Source organism: Capra hircus, chromosome 15 (assembly GCF_001704415.2).
Source record: "Capra hircus breed San Clemente chromosome 15, ASM170441v1, whole genome shotgun sequence".
NCBI lineage: Eukaryota > Metazoa > Chordata > Mammalia > Artiodactyla > Bovidae > Capra > Capra hircus.
The window spans coordinates 67,137,397-67,158,581 of record NC_030822.1 but is presented as its reverse complement, the minus strand read 5'-3'; the positions used below and the strand labels follow the sequence as shown (position 1 = coordinate 67,158,581).

Genomic DNA, 21,185 nt, shown 5'->3' with positions numbered 1-21,185 from the left:
CCTTACTTGGCAGATAGTATAGATCAGGGTTTGGCAACTTTTTACAAAGAGGTGGGTAGTAAGCATTGGAGGCTTGCTGGTCTAGAGTAAGGCCTACATAGCTCTCTTTTTGACACCTACTCAGATCTGCCTCGGTACTGTGAAACCAGCCATAGACGTGACTAAGAATGAATGGATGTGACTTTATTCCAATACAGCTTTATTTAGGGGTCTTGAAATTTTAATTTTATATAATTTTGACATCATAAACATTCTTTTGATTTTTTTCCCAATTATTTACAAATATAAACCCCATGCTTAGCACTCAAGCAGTAGCAGGGGAAAGGGGGCTTCTCTGATGGCTCAGTTGGTAAAGAATCCCCCTGCAATGCAGGAGACTCCAGTTTGATTCCTGGGTCCGAAGATCCACTGGAGAAGGGATAGGCTACCCACTCCAGTATTCTTGGGCTTCCCTTTTGGCTCAGCTGATAAAGAATCCACCTGCAATGCAGGAGACCTGGGTTCAATCTCTGGGTTTGGAAGAACCCCTGGAGAAGGGAAAGGCTACCCACTCCAGTATTCTGGCCTGGAGAATTTCATGGACTATGCAATCCATGGGGTCAGAAAGAGTCGGACATGACTGAGTGACTTTCACTTCACACATAGTAGCAAAACAGATGGCAGACCAGATTTAGGCAGCAGTTAGGAGTTTGCTGACCTCTTGGTATAGAATCAGTACACGGAATTTTTTGCATCACCTCAGTTAGGTGACCTTTCTGAATTGTGCATTGCTTATTATTAAAATATCGATAGTAATAGGACCTATTAAAATATATTTTTATGTAATTCTATCTACTTTTACTGGTATACAAAATTAATCAGAAGCCAACTATGTAATAAGCACTACCATTTGTAAAAACATGTAACTGGGATGACCTGCCTATTTAGTACCTGGAAAGATAGCATGTAATTTGGATGGATCCACATCTGTAGATACTGAATATACTTGAAAGCATATTTGTCAGGTCAGTTGGCATCTGTCAACAGTGCTGTGTACCTCTTTTAAAGTTGTCATGCCTTGTTTGAATTCAGTGCAAGTGCCATTATATATTACAAAGGCTAACATCTTAATTGAAAGTACATTTCAAGATTTTTCCAAAATCTAATATGAGTTGTTTGGATTGATATGTATAATCATGATGTTGTGATCACTAATCTAGAGCCAGACATCTTGGAATGTGAAGTCAAGTGGGCCTTAGAAAGCCTCACTTCGAACAAAGCTAGTGGAGGTTATGGAATTCCAGTTGAGCTGTTTCAAATTCTGAAAGATGATGCTGTCAAAGTGCTGCACTCAATATGCCAGCTAGTTTGGAAAACTCAGCAGTGGCCACAGGACTGGAAAAGGTCAGTTTTCATTCCAATTCCAAAGAAAGGCAATGCCAAAGAATGCTCAAACTACGGCACAATTGCACTACTAGCTCACATGCTAGTAAAGTAATGCTCAAAATTCTCCAAGCCAGGCTTCAGCAATACGTGAACCGTGAGCTCTCTGATGTTCAAGCTGGTTTTAGAAAAGGCAGAGGAACCAGATATCAAATTGCCAACATCCGCTGAATCATGGAAAACACAAGAGAGTTCCAGAAAAACATCTATTTCTGCTTTATTGACTATGCCAAAGCCTTTGACTGTGTGGATCACAAGAAACTATGGAAAATTCTGAAAGAGATGGAAATACCAGACCACCTAACCTGCCTCTTGAGAAATCTGGATGCAGGTCAGGAAGCAACAGTTAGAACTGGACATGGAACAACAGAGTGGTTCCAAAGAGGAAAAGGAGTACATCAAGGCTGTATATTGTCACCCTGCTTATTTAACTTCTATGCAGAGTACATCATGAGAAACGCTGGGTTGGAAGAAACATAAGCTGGAATCAAGATTGCCGGGAGAAATATCAATAACCTCAGATAATGCAGATGACACCACCCTTATGGCAGAAAGTGAAGAAGAGCTAAAAAGCCTCTGATGAAAGTGAAAGAGGAGAGTGAAAAAGTTGGCTTAAAGCTCAACATTCAGAAAACGAAGATCATGGCATCTGGTCCCATCACTTCATGGGAAATAGATGGGGAAACAGTAGAAACAGTGTCAGACTTTATTTTTGGGGGCTCCAAAATCACTGTAGATGGTGATTGCAGCCGTGAAATTAAAAGACGCTTACTCCTTGGAAGAAAATTTATGACCAATCTCGATAGCATATTCAAAAGCAGAGACGTTACTTTGCCGACTAAGGTCCATCTAGTCAAGTTTATGGTTTTTCCTGTGATCGTGTATGGATGTGAGAGTTGGACTGTGAAGAAGGCTGAGCGCCGAAGAATTGATGCTTTTGAAGTGTGGTGTTGGAGAAGACTCTTGAGAGTCCCTTGGACTGCAAGGAGATCCAACCAGTCCATTCTGAAGGAGATCAACCCTGGGATTTCTTTTGAAGGAATGATGCTAAAGCTAAAGCTCCAGTACTTTGGCTACCTCATGCGAAGAGTTGACTCATTGGAAAAGACTCTGATGCTGGGAGGGATTGGGGGCAGGAGGAAAAGGGGACGACCGAGGATGAGATGGCTGGATGGCATCACGGACTCGATAGACATGAGTCTGAGTGAACTCCAGGAGATGGTGATGGACAGGAAGGCCTGGCATGCTGCAATTCATGGGGTCGTAAAGAGTCGGACACTACTGAGCGACTTAACTGAACTGAACTGAATGCATAACTAATTAAGAATCTCTTTTTGTGCTGGTCAGAAAACCCGTGTTAGGATCTCAGAGCTCTGTTACTCTTACTGTCTTTGAGGTGTCACATGAAAAGCATATATGGTAATTCCATAGATGTTCCTTATGACTACAAACTGGCAGTACAACTAGCACTGTAGTTTTTATAGTAAATAATTGTAAAGTGTTGAACTCCTTGTTTTATTCCATTAAAGTCCTAATTCTTTACCTACCTTCCACAAACATGCACATAGTGACACTTGAGAAATGTGTCATATAAGTGAAATAAACGCATGGTCCATAGCTGACAAGGGTTGGCATCTGAATGCAATGATACCTGAATGTTGGTGTTGGAGGCTGTGTGAAGGGAGGACAGTTCCATCAAAACAGAATCCTTCTGTAGTGAGGGGAAGTGATGACTGTCAATAATTTAAGCATGGAAAATCATTAGCTATTCAGAATACTTATTATGGAGATGAACTTAAAAAAATTTTCACACTGAGCATTTAAGCAGTGAATATAATATGACACCATTTATCCAAGTCACACATTTTAGAAGCATCAATATATGATGTTTTCTGTGGTTGAGATCTACTGATACCCACAGCAATGACCCAGCCAGTGTCCTGGGCAAGATTCAAACCCTGGTCAGTCAATCAGAGCTTTCATTGAAATGATGATTGGTAGCTATGCATTTTAATAATGTGTCCTTCAAACTAGATCTGATAGAGAGTTCCCTTGACCAACCCTTGTTATGATTGCTTGGTTATGATTATATATGGGAGAATTAAATTACATAATCCATGTATTGATATGAAATGATCATTCTTATTCTTTTTTATCTTATGAAGTAATCCTGAATCTTATGCACTTGATTTTAAAAAAAAAAAACACAAATTTCCATAATGTCTAAGCAGCCATTAATTGAAAATATTTTACTTTTAATTGATGTTAAACTTCTGATGGGAAGTACATGTGTTTTTCTGTTTCTTCCTTTATTAATGGTCTGTATTAAAGATTCTGCAGGGAATGTATTTGCCACAACGGCGAATGGAAAGAACTGAAAATTAATGACTACCTGGATGATAGCTTCATTTAACTTCAGACATTTATAGAAGCCGTTTCTTACTGAGAAACTGAGGATCCTACCACCAGTGTGCTAGTAGGGTGTTGCGTCTTTTAGAGTGCCAGTAAAATTTGAACCTTATGTGGCAGTGTGCATTTAGTAACTTTAGCTTTTAACAAACCACTGTGTTACCTTTCCTGAAAGGTACTCTGATGTCGTAAAAATGAAGTAATTTGTCCTCTAGAACTCCTGGCTTCTTCATTACTTTTTTTGTTCAGTGACAGGTATGCTTTTCATGACCATAAAAAAAGGAGAGGAGTACATTGTTACTATAAAAAGGTCTTTTTTTAAAATTCTATCTTTATAGTCATTTTAATGCATTTTAGTGTTTACGGGTAATTAACTGACAGAGCTGTAGAGCACATGAAAACTAAAATATAAAGTGCTGTCCAAGGCATTATCAGAGATGGGTGAAGCGTGTGGTACATTGAAGGATAACCAAAGTAACAACAAACCCAAACCTAGATTATCTCCTAAGTGCTGCTGCTGCTGCTAAGTTGCTGCAGTTGTGTCCAACTCTCTGTCCGACATAGACTGTGTCTGTGTCTGTCGTCTATGTCTGACCCCATGGACGGCAACCCACCAGGCTCCCCCATCCCTGGGATTCTCCAGGCAAGATCCCTGGAGTGGGTTGCCAACTATACAAACCCAGATGCCAACAGTAACAGTGTCACAGAGGAACAAGTCCATTTTCATAGTAATTGTGCCTGCCTCAGTGTCTCTGTCTATATCCATAATGTCTTTCATTACATTAAAATGAGACACAAAGAAAAAATATGTATATATAATGTGTTGTCAGTTATGGATCAATCAGTCCAAGATCAAAGATTTCTAAAATGAAGATGGAAATCAGTGGAAAAGCTACACTGGACTCACAGAAACTCAATACACGTACATTTTTCTGGAACCTATGTAATTGGCATCATTGGCTTGCAGTTATTTCTAAGAAAAATTTACATTCAAGTACTAAGTTCCTCTGCATGATTTGATAGTAGATACTTGTTTTTCAAGGATTCACAGGGAACACAAGCTATTTATTGCTGGTCAGAGGTTTATTTTCCTGAATGTCACTGTAACCTCACAGCAGTTATCCAGCCAATAGATAGCAATTTTTAGGAATTAATATAGTCTTGATTGAATGAATAGCCTTTCCAAATTGCTGTGATTAACTGTTTTTCCCCAGGGACTGAAGATGTTCTATTTAAAATAGTTCATTTGGGGAAAGATTGAAGTATTTTATTAATAAGGAATAACAGTTCTTTAGTCTGAGAAGTTTGTTTAAGGTCTACAACAATGGTTCTTAAAGGGTGATCTTGGAACCAGCAGTATCAGCATCACCTGGGACTTTTGTTAGAAATGCAGATTCTTGGACCCCATCCCAGACCTGCTGAATTAGAAATTCTGGAGGTGGGACCCATCACTCTGGATTTGAATAAGACCCTCGGGTGATCATGAAGCACTCTTGGACTGAAAATTGCTAGTCTAGGATTAATAACTAAATACTTCTGCAAATTAAAATTTATGCATCCATTTTATGTTCAGTCTGTGTTATCAGTTATTTGAGAAATATCATAAAAGGAAGATATTGTTTCCAATTAAGTCAACACTAAATCTCTACTCTTTAGAGATAATAATGACAAGTACCAGCTCTAGAATCAGGAAGATTTCTTTTGCCTTTTTAAAAAATATAGATTTCAGACTTTTAGGTACAGTATGCTCTCACCTTGAGAAAAAATATATCATTATATTGTTGCTAGATACTGAACTCTAAGAGAAAAAAGATGGGTTTTTTAAACTTGTTTATGACTGAAATCAAGTGAAAATATCTCTTGAAATCCGTCCTCTACATAAAAACAAGTGTTTTAGTGCTAACATTGGTAGATTCTGATGGGTTTTACCATCTTAGGTTACTTTTATTTCAAGGAAGATTGATGTTTTATTTTCATGGAAAATAAAATTATTTTGAATGTCTTTTCTTAAATAGAAGGAGAAATGACTATATTTGTCTCCAAGACAGATTTAGAATAGGCACATTTTTAAAAATAATTTTGAGTCTCTTAGACAAGATTAAATATGTATATGAATTATGACTATTTTTTTTTTTTTACTTGTAAACTGGTAGTTTACTCTTCAGTTACAAATGGGATGTCTGGAAGCCTGAAAATTAAACTTAAGGATTTATACATGGGCCCTAGCTAGATGAAAAGAATAAAAAAGATTACCCTTTGAAAAGGAAAGATCATTTCAGTTAGTTATAGTTCTATCTAGGTAATGAATGTAAGAAATCTTATTTTGCTATTTGGTTGCATCTAATTTTGAGGTAATGGAATTTTCCTCATACTTTCTCTGCTTTTAGTACTAAAATTTAACCTGTGTTGATCTTACTCAGGAAAAGTAATGGACCATATTAAATTGTCCCCTCCCACCCCACTCCCAAATTTCTCTCTGTTGCCTGCCCAAGAAGCATTTTTACTGACTTAATCTCAACCATGGAGAGCAGTGCTTTTTTATTGACCACTTTTTTATCCTCCCTCTGTGAGGAAAGGACTAATATAGTACCTTAAATAGAATTGTCTCCATGGCAATGGCCAGTCAGCTTTTGACTCTGAGACTTATAAAAAAGGAAATTTTAAAAGGCATTTTCATGGTCTAAAATAGCAGTACAGCAAAAGTAAAGTATGAGAATATTTCCTGTCAGTTCTTGCATGACTGATTAAGCTAACATATCTTTTTTTCACATAGCACTTTTTGTCTGAATATTTCAAAATGCTATAGAACATTTCCTTCACTTAGTTAATGAGTGATAATCATTATCTTCAGATTAATAGAAAATTTGAGGAGCTCAGATCCAAGATTAGAATTGGGACCCTGAGAAAAAATACTTGCCTAGGACTGGCTGTAATTTTATTCTCATAAAGAATAAAAATAGTGACTAAATTATGAGCCGTTCTTGATTATATTTAAACCAAATTATCTCTGGAACACTGGAAGCAATGACAAGATTAAAAACAAAAGTTTAACAAATTATGCGATTTTTTTTTCTAACCAGTTCCTACAATTTCGGATTTATGGGTTACTTCTCTTGTTAAAGACACCCTTGGCAACTTGCGACCCTTTTTACCTCTTGTGCCCACACCCACTGAAGAGGAAAAGCCTTATAGTTCTCACTGCTAGGCCACCTAGCCTTCAGGAAATGTTGGTCAGTGTGCTGTGTATTAGAGGCTAAGGAAAAAGACCAAATTATCCTTTGTAATCTTTTGTCCTTCACTATATTCATTTCCTCCTTGACTAAGCTTTATCTAACTGTGGGATTAATTTCCAGCTGAATCATCTCTTACAAGTTCAGTTCAGTCGCTCAGTCATGTCAGACTCTTTGCGACCCCATGGACTGCAGCACGCCAGGCTTCCTGATCCATCACCAACTCTCAGAATTTGCTCAAACTCATGTCCATCGAGTCGTTGGTGCCATCCAACCATCTCATCCTCTGTTGTCCCCTTCTCCTCCTGCCTTCAATCTTTCCAAGCATCAGAGTATCTTCCATTGAGTTGGTTCTTCGCATCAGGTGGCCAAAGTATTCGAACTTCAGCATCAGTCCTTCCAAAGAATATTCAGGACTGATTTTCTTTAGGATTGCCTGCTTTGATCTCCTTGCAGTCCAAGGGACTCTCAAGAGTCTCCTCCTACACCACAGTTAAAAAGTATCAATTCTTTGGCACTCACTCTTCTTTATGGTCCAACTCTCACATCCATACATAACTGCTTGAAAAACCATACCTTTGACTGTATGGATCTTTGTCGGCAAAGTAATGTTTCCACTTTTTAACATGCTGTTTAGGTTGGTTATAGCTTTTCTTCCAAGGAGCAAGCATCTTTTAATTTCAGTCACCATCTGCAGTGATTTTGGAGCCTAAGAAAATGAAGTCTGTCACATTTCCATGGTTTCCCCATCTCTTTGTCATGAAGTGATGGGACTGGAAGCCATGACCTTTGTTTTTTGAATGTTGAGTTTTAAGCCAGCTTTTTCACTCTCCTCTTTGACTTTCATCAAGAAGCTCTTTAATTTCCTCTTCACTTTCTGCCACAAGGGTGGTGTCATCTGCATATCTGAGCTTGTTGACATTTCTCCCAGCAATCTTGATTCTACCTTGTGCTTCATCCAGTCTGGCATTTGACATGATGTCCTCTGCACATAAGTTTAACAAGCAGGGTAATAATATACAGCCTTGACATACTCCTTTCCCGATTTGGAATCAGTCTGTTGTTACATGTCCAGTTCTAACTGTTGCTACTTGACCTGCATACAGACTTCTCAGGAGGCAAGTCAGGTGGTCTGGTATTCCCATTTCAATGAAGCAGAAGTAGATATTTTTCTGGAACTCTCTTGCTTTTTCAGTGATCCAACATTTGTTGGGAATTGCTCTCTTGATTCCTCTGCCTTTTCTAAATTCAGCTTGAATATCTGGAAGTTCACCGTTCACTTACTGTTGAAGCCTGGCTTGGAGAATTTTGAGCATTGCTTTGCTAGCATGTGAGATAAGTGCAGTTGTGCAGTAGTTGGAACATTCTTTGGCTTTGCCTTTGGGATTGAAATGAAAACTGACCTTTTCCAGTCCTGTGGTCATGGGTGTGTTTAAATTTTCTGGCATATTGAGTGCAGCACTTTCACAGAATCATGATTTAGGATTTGAAATAGCTTAGCTGGAATTCCATTACCTCCACTAGCTTTGTTTGTAGTGATGCATCCTAAGACCCACTTGATTTTGCACTCCCGGATGTCTGGCTTTAGATGAGTGATTACACCATTGTGGTTATCTGGTCATAAGATCTTTTTTTGCATACAGGTTTCTTTTTTGTAAAATATCATCAGTAAATACTTAATACTCTGATGTTATTATTAAGAAGGGAGTTGATTAAAATCTGTGGCATAAGTACCATGAAATACTGGACAACTCTTAGGATGGGTTGACATGAACTGATATCCATAGTAGGTTACTGGGTGGAAAAGACCTTTTTAAATGATACTGGTTTTTTTTTTTTAATTTTTTAAAAATGTAAAAAGATAATACAGAAGGATTGACTCCAAAATGAATAGTATTCATTCATAGTATTTCTGGGTAGTGAGGTTACTGAAGCTTATTTTACCATATCTTTCTCTTCATTACCTTTTGTTCCCTTTAACAATATGTATTTCATAAAAATATTAAGAGCTTGTAGCATTTTGAAATAATAGACTAGAACAAATTAAGGGAAGGATAGTACAGAGAGCAAGTCCAAGAGAGATGGAAATTGAAGATGCTTTCAGGTGAAAACAGAAGTTCGTGGATTTAATAGATATCCATAGAAGCTAACGAAACTGATCACATGGACCACAACCTTGTCTAACTCAAGGAAACTATGAGCCATGCCGTGTAGGGCCACCCAAGATGGAAGGGTCATGGTGGAGAGTTCTGACAAAATGTGGTCCACAGAAGAAGGGAATGGCAAACCACTTCAGTATTCTTGCCTTGAGAACTCCATGAACAGTATGAAAAGGCAAAAAGATAGGACACTGAAAGATGAACTCCCCAGGTGGGTAGGTGCCCAATATGCTATTGGAGATCAGTGGAGAAATAACTCCAGAAAGGATGAAGAGATGGAGCCAAAGCAAAAACAACACCCAGTTGTGGGTGTGACTGGTGATGGAAGTAAAGTCCAGTGCTATAAAGAGCAATATTGCATAGGAACCTGAAATGTTAGGTCCATGAATCAAGGCAAGTTAGAAGTGATCAAGCAGGAGATGGCAAGAGTGAACTTCGACATTTTAGGAATCAGTGAACTAAAATAAACTGGAATAGGTGAATTTAACTCAGATGACCATTGTATCTACTACTGTGGGCAAGAATCCCTTAGAAGAAATGGAGTAGCCATCATAGTAAACGAGTCCAAAATGCAGTACTTCCATGCAATCTCAAAAATGACAGAATGATCTCTGTTCATTTCTAAGACAAACCATTCAGTATCAACAGTAATCCAAGTCTATGCCCTGACCAGTAATGCTGAAGAAGCTGAAATTGAACGGTTCTATGAAGACCTACAAGACCTTATAGAACTAACACCCCAAAAAAGATGTCCTTTTCATTATAGGGGACTGGAATGCAAAAGTAGGAAGTCAAGAGATACCTGGAGTAACAGACAAATTAGGCCTTGGAGTACAAAACTAAACAGGTTGAAGGCTAACAGAGTTTTGCCCAGAGATCGCACTCTTCATCACAAACACCCTTTTCGAACAACCTAAGTGAAGACTCTACACATGAACATCACCAGATGGTCAATACTGAAATCAGATTGATAATATTCTTTGCAGCCAAAGATGGAGAAGCTCTATATAGTGAGCAAAAACAAGGCTGGGAGCTGACTGTGGCTCAGATCATGAACTCCTTATCACCAAATTCAGACTTAAATCATAGAAAGTAGGGAAAACCACTAGACCATTCAGGTATGACCTAAATAAAATACCCTGGAGAAGGCAATGGCAACCCGCTCCAGTACTCTTGCCTGGAAAATCCCATGGATGGAGGAGCCTGGTAGGCTGCAGTCCATGGGGTCGCTAAGAGTCGGACACGAGTGAGCAAATTCACTTTCACTTTTCACTTTCATGCATTGGAGAAGGACATGGCAACCCACTCCGGTGTTCTTGCCTGGAGAATCCCAGGGACGGGGGAGCCTGGTGGCCTGCCGTCTATGTAGTGGCACAGAGTTGGACATGACTGAAGCGACTTACGTCAAAGTTGTATATTGTCATCTTGCTTATTTAACTTATGTGCAGAGTACATCATGTGAAATGCCAGGTTGGATGAAGCAAAAGCTGGAATCAAGATTGCCGGGAGAAATATCAATAACCTCAGATATGCAGATAACACCACCCTTATGGCAGAAAGCGAAAAAGAACTAAAGAGCCTCTTGATGAAAGTAGAAGAGGAGAGTGAATAAGCTGGCTTAAAACTCAACATTCAGAAAACTAAGATCATGACATCCAGTCCCATTACTTAATGGCAAACAGATGGGGAAACAATGGAAACCATGAGAGACTTTATTTTCTTAGGCTCCAAAATCACTGCAGATGGTGACAAATTAAAAGAAACTTGCTCCTTGGAAGAAAAGCTGTGACCAACCTAGACAACATATTAGAAAGCAGAGACATTACTTTCCAACAAAAGTCTATCTAGCCAAGGCTATGGTTTTTCCAGTGGTCATGTATAGATGTGCAAGTTGGACTATAAAGAAAGCTGAGCACCGAAGAACTGATGCTTTTGAACTATGGTGTTGCAGGAGACTCTTGAGAGTCCCTTGGACTGCAGGGAGATCCAACGAGTCAATCCTAAAAGAAATCAGTCCTGAATGTTCATTGGAAGGTTCTTCATTGAAGTTGAAATTCCAATACTTTGGCCACCTGATACAAAGAACTGACTCATTTGAAAAGACCCTGATGCAGGGAAATATTGAAGGTAGGAGGAGAAGCGGACAACAGAGGATGAGATGGTTTGATGGCATCACTGACTCGATGAACATGAATTTGTGTACACTCTGGGAGTTCCTGATGGACAGGGAAGCCTGTTGTGCTGCAGTCCATGGCATCCCAGAGTCAGACACAAATGAGCTACTGAACTAATAGAAGCTATGGATAGATTGCTCAGGGAATAATAACGTGTGTAAGTGGCTCGTGTTGACTAAATGAGATGTACCACTTGAGAGTTGTGAGTTAAGTTTTTTTGCCACAAAATGAGGACTGCAGCCTGGGAGGCAGCATCTCAGATAACTGAGAGACTACTCCAAAGTGGCAGTGGGGGAAAGTCTGTATATAAGGTTTTGGTGAAAGGGTAGTTCAGTACCATGAAGCACGTATTTTACAAAAGGTTTTTTGTTAGTCATGAGGATCTGATGTCACCATGAAGAGTTTTAGTGCTTCTCTAGATCTGAGGAGATGCAATGATTGAGATCATAAAATGTGTTCCTAAAAACATCCAACTATCTAAAGACCTGTCCCACCAGATTCCCTGGAACACAGAATGCCTCACTCCACCCTGATCTCCCTCAGGGGTTGTTGAAGGTCAACAGCTATAGCAGCATGGGGTTCAATCTCCATGGCAGATGGCAAATGCCTTTACAGTTCAGTCATTGACAACGCTCTTGGTAAGTGCCAATTTGTAGTTGACACTAACGAGTGCTCAGATATGCAGACACAGATATATACAATCTGGAAATGAATGACAGTATTGTAGCTATTTCTATACAGTATTCCTTTATGTTATAGCAGTCATTTCAGAATTTTATTTATGTTGTTACTAATATTTAATCAGAAAATTACTTTTTCTCTTTAGTTTAGAATTCAAAAGATAGCTACAACTGTATTCTGCTTTTGTATACTGTATGATAGATGAGACTTGTATAATTTTCAGAAATGTGTGAAATCTGTAATTTGAATATTATATGTTCATCTAGAGGTGTTTTCAGTTAGGACCTGAAGATAAGAAAAGTTAATTAATTTGTGAAGTAATTTAATTTACAGCTTAATTAGTACTTATGTATTAATTTGATAGTATTTAATTAGTATTTATGTTTTAGGGCATTTGAAGAATACAAAAATATACAGAATATGAACTAGATTTTGGAGAACTTACTGTGTGGTTGGAAAGGAAGACCTTTACTAAATTATTATGAAAGCAGGTAAAAATAGAAAATATGTATGTATTTGGTTTTTTATAGATTTTCATAGATTATTTATCTTATTATTTATAAAGGCATGAATAAAGCCTCAGTTACCCAAATATGCTAGTGTATTACTTTTAAGGTAGAGTGATGTGATCTTGATGACTTTCTACATTTTTAATTATTTTAATTCTTGAAAGTGATCATCTCATTATAGAGTATAATCAATTATTTTGTAAATGAGTATTTCTCACTTAAGTAGCTTTATTTTCTAATTTTATTTTCCATTTTTAATTTGGTTATTTGTTGAGCAAAATACTGAACTAAGGGACTGCTGTGAGTCAGTAGCTTTCTAAATCCAATCTATTCTATAAATCTTTTCTTTAACTTAATGTTTAAACTCTTTGACTAGTTACACTGAACTTTGTGAACTCAGTGTTGCGTAATTATAATAGCAAGCACATATATAATAGATAATATGACACTATTTTAAGAGCTTGACAGGTATTAGCTCATATAGTATTTTTACTACCTGTTTCAATAGCCTCCTATTCATCCAGTTAGTGAGGAAGGGATTCCTAGCTTTAGGTCATGGGGATCACCAAAGAAACAACACTCAAAACTAGATAGATGAGATCAACAGCTTATTAGTTACATATACCAGAGCCCAGGGGAGGAAAACATTGCATGCCTTACAGGCCATATGGAGGTTGTATTCAGGAGTGAGCAATCAGGGACCGTGGGAGGGAGAGTTTGTACTATCAAGAGAGTGAGGTACCTCCTGGTTCCTGTGGGAATCTGTGCATGTCTTGCTTAAGTAATTCCATGGGTTGGTAGGGAACTGAAACCTGCTACTCAGGGATCAGCAGGAATTGCACCTGGTCCATTTGATAAGAAGGATTATTTGGCTAAGAGACCTTATCTTCATGAGCAGAGTAAGGAGAAGAACTTGCAAATTGGGCCATTTGAGGTCTTCCTGAAGACTTTCGAGTGTCCCTTGGACTACAAGGAGATCCAACCAGTCCAGCCTAAAGGAAATCAGTCCTGAATATTCATTGGAAGCACTGATGCTGAAGCTGAAACTCCAGTACTTTGGCCACCTGATGCGAAGAACTGACTCATTGTAAAAGACCCTAGTGCTGGGAAAGATTGAAGGCAGGAGGAGAAGGGGATGACAGAGAATGAGATGGTTGGATGGCATCACCAACTTGATGGACAGGAGTTTGAGTAAGCTCTGGAAGTTGGTGATGGACAGGGAAGCCTAGCATGCTGCAGTCCATGAGGTCTCAAAGAGTTGGACATGACTAAGTGACAGAACTGAACTGATTTCATCATATGTCTAAGGAGCACATAATATCGAGCCTTAATTTTAGGCTTTACACCATACTACCCTACGAGGTAGGTAGAATTACTTACTCCATTTCATAGATGAGAAGACCAGGTATACAAGCTAACCTGCTTAACACTATGATGACCGCACTTCCAACTATTCCTTATGTATTTACTTTCCCTCAGTGTAGATAGAAATTCTCAATATCCAGAAATAAAAGGAAGGCATATAGAAATTCAGTGGGTCACCCCCATGTCTATCTCATAAACAGAAACGAACTGCTTTCACGTTCGTTTGTTTACTAGTTGTCAAGGAGTTTTCATCTCTGTGTCATGATTTTTGTTTTTCTTATAAATGTATAAACTCTGAAATTAAGTAAATACGTTTTAATTTCTTGATTGAGAGTTGCTGGACACAGTCATTATCAAGAGAGGTAATAGATTTTATTTTCTATTTCTAGGGCCTTTAAAGGAGAAGGCAATGGCACCCCACTCCAGTACTCTTGCCTGGAAAATCCCATGGACGGAGGAGCCTGGTGGGCTGCAGTCCATGGGGTGGCTAAGAATCGGACACGACTGGGTGACTTCACTTTCACTTTTCACTTTTATGCCCTGGAGAAGGAAATGGCAACCCACTCCAGTGGTCTAGCCTGGAGAATCCCAGGGACGGGGGAGCCTGGTGGGCTGCCGTCTATGGGGTCCCACAGATTCGGACAGGACTGAAATGACTTAGCAGCAGCAGCAGCAGCAGGGCCTTTAAAAGCAGAAGAAATATTGAGATTATTTGGATTTTATTCTGTCTAACATGAGAGGAAACAGTCACTGATCTAGTGTTTGTATGAGTAACTTAGCTATACTTCTTAAAAATAACTTTTGATCAATAGAAATTTTACTGGGTTACAACTTTGGAATTTGAAAATCCTATTTGTCATTATTTTTTTAAACTTTTTATTTTATATTGGAGTATAGCCGATCAACCACCCCACTCCAGTACTCTTGCCTGGAAAATCCCATGAACGGAGGAGCCTGGAAGGCTGCAGTCCATGGGGTCGCTGAGGGTCGGACTCGACTGAGCGACTTCACTTTCACTTTTCACTTTCATGCATTGGAGAAGGAAATGGCTACCCACTCCAGCGTTCTTGCCTGGAGAATCCCAGGGACGGGGCAGCCTGATGGGCTGCCGTCTGTGGGGTCGCACAGAGTCGGACATGACTGAAGTGACTTAGCAACAGCAGCAGCATAGCTGATTAACAATGTTGTGATAGTTTCAGGTAGACAGCAGCTGAGGGACTCAGCCATACACATACATGTATCCATTCTCCCCCAAACGCGATTTGTCATTATTTTTTAACAAACATACTTTAACTATGCAACAGGAAGTAGTTGATGGTTATCTGTGATTTATATCCTATTTTATCACGCTAATAATATCAGAATATCTCATTTTCCTGGATAAAATTGGATATATTTTTCTAGATTTGGTCTTCAAGTAATGCAAATCAAATTATAAACTGCCTGAATTGACTCTAGTTTTGTTTTACTTTTTTTTGGTATGACCAAACCTTTAATATAAGGAAGATGCTGCTGCTGCTGCTAAGTCGCATCAGTCGTGTCCGACTCTTAGTGACCCCATAGACTGCAGCCCACCAGGCTCCTCCATCCATGGGATTTTCCAGGCAAGAGTACTGGAGTGGGGTGCCATTGCCTTCTCCGGTAAGTAAGATAAGTATATATTTATAGAGTATTACTTATCAGGAACTGTCTGACAATCAAAAACAGAATTTGCACATTTGAGTTTGTTCATTGCCTTCCCCTTGTCTGTGAACATTGTCAAATTAACTTTTTTAAAAAATAAAAACAATTTCACATCTACTTATTAAATAGTATTGAGTCATGTGGTCCACAGGGATAATAAACTTTTCTAGTCTTACTTTTTGTCTTAATGAGAGTTGTGCCTCATTGATGTAGTGTCAGAGTGCAAAGTGCTGTTAGTTCTACTGTAACACATCAGTTTGTTCCAATTGATGTATCAGGGAATAATTTGGGCATGATGGTGAATTTTGCATTTGCTTATGGGCAATTCCATCAGAGAGAAATGTTCAGTGAATTCAGAAAACCACACTCAGCTGACCTGAGCTGCCTAGGAATACCCTAAACACACATGTTGCTCAAACCTTTACCCTCCAGATCTGGTGTCACAGCTTTCCATCCAGTTTCAGATCATCCTCCTCCTTACTGCTTTGTAACTCCCAACCCACTTCCACAAACAACTGTCAGATCTTTTTCAAGGTAATGTGCCATATTTATTTTAATCCTTATGTCATTTTTAGCAATTTAATATGTATGAAACTTTTGATATCATTTTTTATTAGGTTCCTTTTTTAAAATGTAAAACTGATGCAGTTTTTTAAGTGTTGTGCCCTTAACTTCATTTTCCCTGTAAGCCGTTAGTTTTATTGCATGATTTTGCACAGTTCAGTGAAATTTTTAGGGGCACATATATTGTGATGCAGCAGAATGACTGTAATTGAAAAGGTTATCCTCCCTTTTTTTTCTTTCCAATTACCCTTGGCTTTTAGTTAATTCATTGTAATACTGTGATTACTTTAGTAAATTTACTAATTATAGATGTTATAAATTGCATATAGAAATTCAGTAGACTTTTTAAAATAATTGGGCTATTGGAGATCACAGATGCCTTTAAAATATGTCACCTGTGAGGGGCCCAGAGGGAACTGTCATGAACCCATCAACCAAATTAAAGGCTAAAAACATAATTTATTATAACATTATTAAAATATATGTTTAGGATAAAAAGAAATTTAAAAATTATAAAAAATCATGATCTCTAGTACATTTGTTTTTATCCATCTGCATATATAATAAGCCTAGAAAACCATATTGGAAGGAGAGAAATCACTATGTTAGCAGTAGTAGTGGTTTCAGTATGATAAAATTATGAGGAACTTTTGTTTGCTCTCTGTATATTTTTTTCCATCATGAGTAAAAGTGATAATAAAAAGTTAAATCAAAGAAAGAAAAACTACAGAGGTGGGGAGAGCACACAAATATGGGGGGTATTGTACTAACAATAGTGTAATGTGTTTCTTCATGAGGCTCTTAAGGGGAACACGATCCATAATGGGGGAAATTAGTAACCCTTGCCAGGAATTCTATCCAAAACTTAAATATAGGGCTACTTTTCTTTTTGTGCCCACTATATTCTTGACACATTACTAGACTTTTTTCCTTTGTACCTTATCTCATTTAATCCTCAGAACATATCTTATAAAGTTGAGATTCCATCCCCACTTGACCAAAGAATAAATCAAGGCTTGAAGAGATTATTTACCTGCTGCCTTGGGTGCTGCACTATTACCATTATAATGCATTACTTTTTCCCCTGAGGACAAGTGTATTTTTGAAACACTTGTTTGAAACTCATTGCCTTAAAATATTGTAAAACATTGCCATTCAAGACTCATGAATGTATATTTCATGTTTTGCCACAATAGAAATAAATACTGCCTCAGTGTTTATCTGTGAATTTGAATTGGGGCCTCTGTTCCATATATCATTCTTATTTGACATTTTCATATTTTTCTCTGAGAAATCAAGTAATAACATTAACAAAATATAAAAGAAATTGTTGGCAATCGGAAATGCAGCTGTCCTTTGATACCTTGAAATGGTTTAAAAATATTTGCCAACTAAATTCTACTCATTAGATAATCATATTTGTCTATTCAAATGTTATTGAAAATAATTGTATCCTCATGGGTAAATGTCTTAGCTTCATTAAGTTCACTTCCACTCAAGCATAATATAAAATCACCATTTGATTCTTGTTTAAATCCTCTAAAAGCTATCTTTGGGACTAGTTTATTGATTTAGACATATACTTTGTCATGTGAACTTAATCCTTAGATCTTGTAATCACTTATATAATTGTCCTGAAGAAACTCAAGTGTTGTTCCCACTTCTTGTACACTCCTCTTGGAGAAAAGATAGTTTGGAGCATGACTAAGAAAACTAAAATCCTTTGCTTTACAAAGTAAAATTACACTTCGAAGGGCTAACACTAAAACTCATGAGGGAGGTCTGCAGCTTCAACCTTTGCATTCATAGGCTTCTTTTTGGAACCTAGCTGCCATACTTGGAGGAAGCAAATGCCGCCCAAGTGGAGAGGAAGCAAGACACCTATTAGACAACCAGCACAGGTGCCAGCATTTGAGTGAGACATCTTGACCTGTCAGCCAACATGCTGATAGTTGTATACATGTTTGGCATAGCAATGGTTGTATGGTTCTCTTCTTCCTATAGAAGAGAAAGGGGCTTTCCAGGTGGCTCAGTGGTAAAGAATCTGCCTGCTAAGCAGGAGATGTCGGTTTGGTCCCTGGCTCGGGCAGATCCCCTGGAGAAGGAAGTGACAACCCACTCTAGTATTCTTGCCTGGGAAATCCCATGGACAGAGGAAACGGATGGGCTACAGTCCAAGGGGTTGCAAAGAGTTGGACATGACTTAGCAAATAAACAGCAGCAACAACATAGAAGAGAAAAGTCCTGTATCTTTTGGTGACTGTTTTCAAGGGAAGAAACAGCTGAAGACCTCTTAAGATTGTGTAAATTCTCTAAAAATACAATAGGGAAAATTAAAATCCATGAATATACACAGGCCTGTGCTGTGCTGTGCTGAATCGCTTAGTCGTGTCTGACTCTCTGTGACCCCATAAACTGTAGTATGCTCCAGGCAAGAAGACTGGAGTAGCTTGCCATGTGCTTCGCCAGAGGATCTTCCCAACCCAGGGATCAAACCCAGGTCTCCTGCATTGCTGGCTGATTCTTTACCATCTGAGCCACTAGGGAAGCCCAAGAATACTGGAGTGGGTAGCTTATCCTTTATCCCTTCTTGCAGGGGACCGTTAAGCCCCCACCCCTGGAACCAAACCAGGGTCTCCTGCATTGCAAGTGGATTCTTTACCAGCTGAGCTACCAGGGAAGCCCTATAAACAGGCCTAGTAATTCTTAATGCGAAAGCCAAAACTCTCTAACACGTTGTTAAGTAGAGTTATATGAGAACAAGTCAACAGATCCATGTATTATTTTGTGATGAATTTGAAAAATTATTTATGATATTTATAAAAGTATAAATCTTATGAGGATTACTTACAAGACTACTTTCATCATTCACACAAAGGAGCTTAACATGATCCCTTGATTTATTTGGCCAGGAAAAAAAAAACAAAACGAGAAGAAAACCTTTAAGCAACATGGATCCTGACAAGAAATGGATCTTTTTCTCTTTAGCTTCTTTAGAGTATGATTCAGTCTTACCTGGATCATTGAAAAGAATCTTAGATATACTTTAAAGTCATTCTGTTATAAAGATATATACATTATATAGTATATATTTATAGGTTATCTTGGCTTTATAACATTTTACCAAAAACTCTTTCTCAGTTGATTGATACACTATAAAAAAAATGGTTACTTTTAAAACAATATTTGTTTTAAACTAGTGAAAGCAATGAGAAAGCAATTTTAAAGCAAATTGGTTTTCTTCTGAAAACTTTCTACGAGCTTTTAGAACCTGTCACCACATTGTGATTAACCAGAAAATATTAATGCAAAAAGGCCCTTAGAGATCATCTTTCTCATTTTTTATTTTTCAAATGAGAAAATTGATGCCCCAGAAGCTGGTCAAGGTCTCTCAGTGCTTGAGAAGGGAAACGAACTCAGGTTTTTTGTACTGTTTTCATTGTATCACCTTGCCTATACCATTCAGTTATATATCTGTTTATTATTGTTAGAAGTATATATGCCTAATTTCACCAGCTAGTTTGAAAGTTTCTTTTGGGTAGCTTTTTATACTTTGTATATTCCTAAAAGAGCTATTGCATAAACTGTTTAACAATAAACAGTTCAGTTAGTGCATATTGATTGGGTGGGTGGTTGATTTGAATATGTGTTTTTAACTTAGAATGCTTAGTGCAGTGTTCTAGTTCCCATTGAATATCATTTCAGTGCTTAAAAATTGATGATGCGTAAGTTATATGAATGATTGTTATTTATTTCGAGGTAACTAGAAGACTGAACCCAGTCTGCTAATATTGACACCTTAAGTACAGGGCATCCTTAGTTAAAATAAGTGAAGTTAGTTCAGACAGAATAAGAAAGGACAAAAAGTTGCATGGATAACGTCTGTATATAAGCCAGCTTGTAAAATGGGAGGAGCTATCAGGAGAATGACAAATTAAGGAAAGTCTTTTGATTATTAGAAAATGATTATTTTCACAGGTCTCAACTGTAGCATAGTTACAGCTCTTTGAAATGGCAGCCCACTCCAGTATTCTTGTCTGGAAAATCCTGTGGAGGGAGGAGCCTGGTAGGCTACAGTCAGTCCATGAGGTTGCAAAGAGTCGGACACAACTGAGTGACTTCACTTTCTTTTCCATCAGAAGCTACACTATGAGAATTTTGTTACCAAAACAAATTCAAAACCTTGGATGTTGTAAAATAATCCTGTTCATTTATAATATGTCTGTGTGTGTGGCGTGTTTTTTGGGACAAGAATGAATCCAGCATGCCAAGAAACAATTTTTAAGGTGGTGGTTGTCTAAAAATTATTGCTTGGTATCATTAAATGTGTAATAGACTCAGTAATATAAAAAAATTGTGATCAACATTTATTGAGCACCTGATTTGAATTAATTATTCAAGTTAATTAAGGTGGAACACTTCTTTCATAATCAAATTGGTGACAGAGAAGATAAAGATATGTAAGGATATGACAAGGTATCTGTATAAATGAGAACCTGAAAAGAGACAATTTACAGTATTTGAATGACTCAGTATAGTGAATGTAGGAACTCAGTTGGATCTTATGAGACAAATGAGCTGTAACATTGTAATAAATATGAAGAGGGGATGTGGTAATTCCACTTGGGGGTTCCAAGGATGAAGGAGCAGAAGTCCGGGACTCTTGGAGAGTCAGCAGATCAGTGTAGGTGAAGTGAAGTGTTCATGTCAGAAATGCTTGGAAAACAAACGTGGGAAAGCTCGATATGGGCCAGAGTGTTGAAAATCTTCCTTTCTTGCTTCTACTGTATTTATGCCCTCCCATCCCCCACCGTAGCCGGGGATAAATCATAGCCCAGAATGGAGTAGTGATGAAGGAAATGGAAAGCATATTAGTGCTGTGGAGAGAAACTTTGTGAACAGGGAGTAAAGAACCTGACGTGAAGTTGTTGTTAGATGTTAGGATGTTATTCATGATAGGAAATTTGGGACCTTAGATGCAGATTAAAA

General features: G+C 38.1%; 1 protein-coding gene across 3 annotated transcripts in view; it reads left to right on the top strand.

Annotated features, from left to right (window-relative positions):
* SESN3 (sestrin 3) overlaps positions 1-21,185 on the top strand; it is an 81,501-nt gene that overhangs the window by 13,376 nt on the left and 46,940 nt on the right. Inside the window, exon 2 of one of the 3 annotated variants that reach the window (XM_018059865.1) lies at positions 12,465-12,566. The exons of 1 other annotated variant lie outside the window; for it this stretch is intronic. The gene's annotated coding sequence lies outside the window, so the exon portion shown is untranslated. Of the gene's footprint in view, positions 1-12,464; positions 12,567-15,571; positions 15,591-21,185 lie in introns of those variants that run through there. One more of the 3 variants, XM_018059866.1, reaches the window with a different exon arrangement.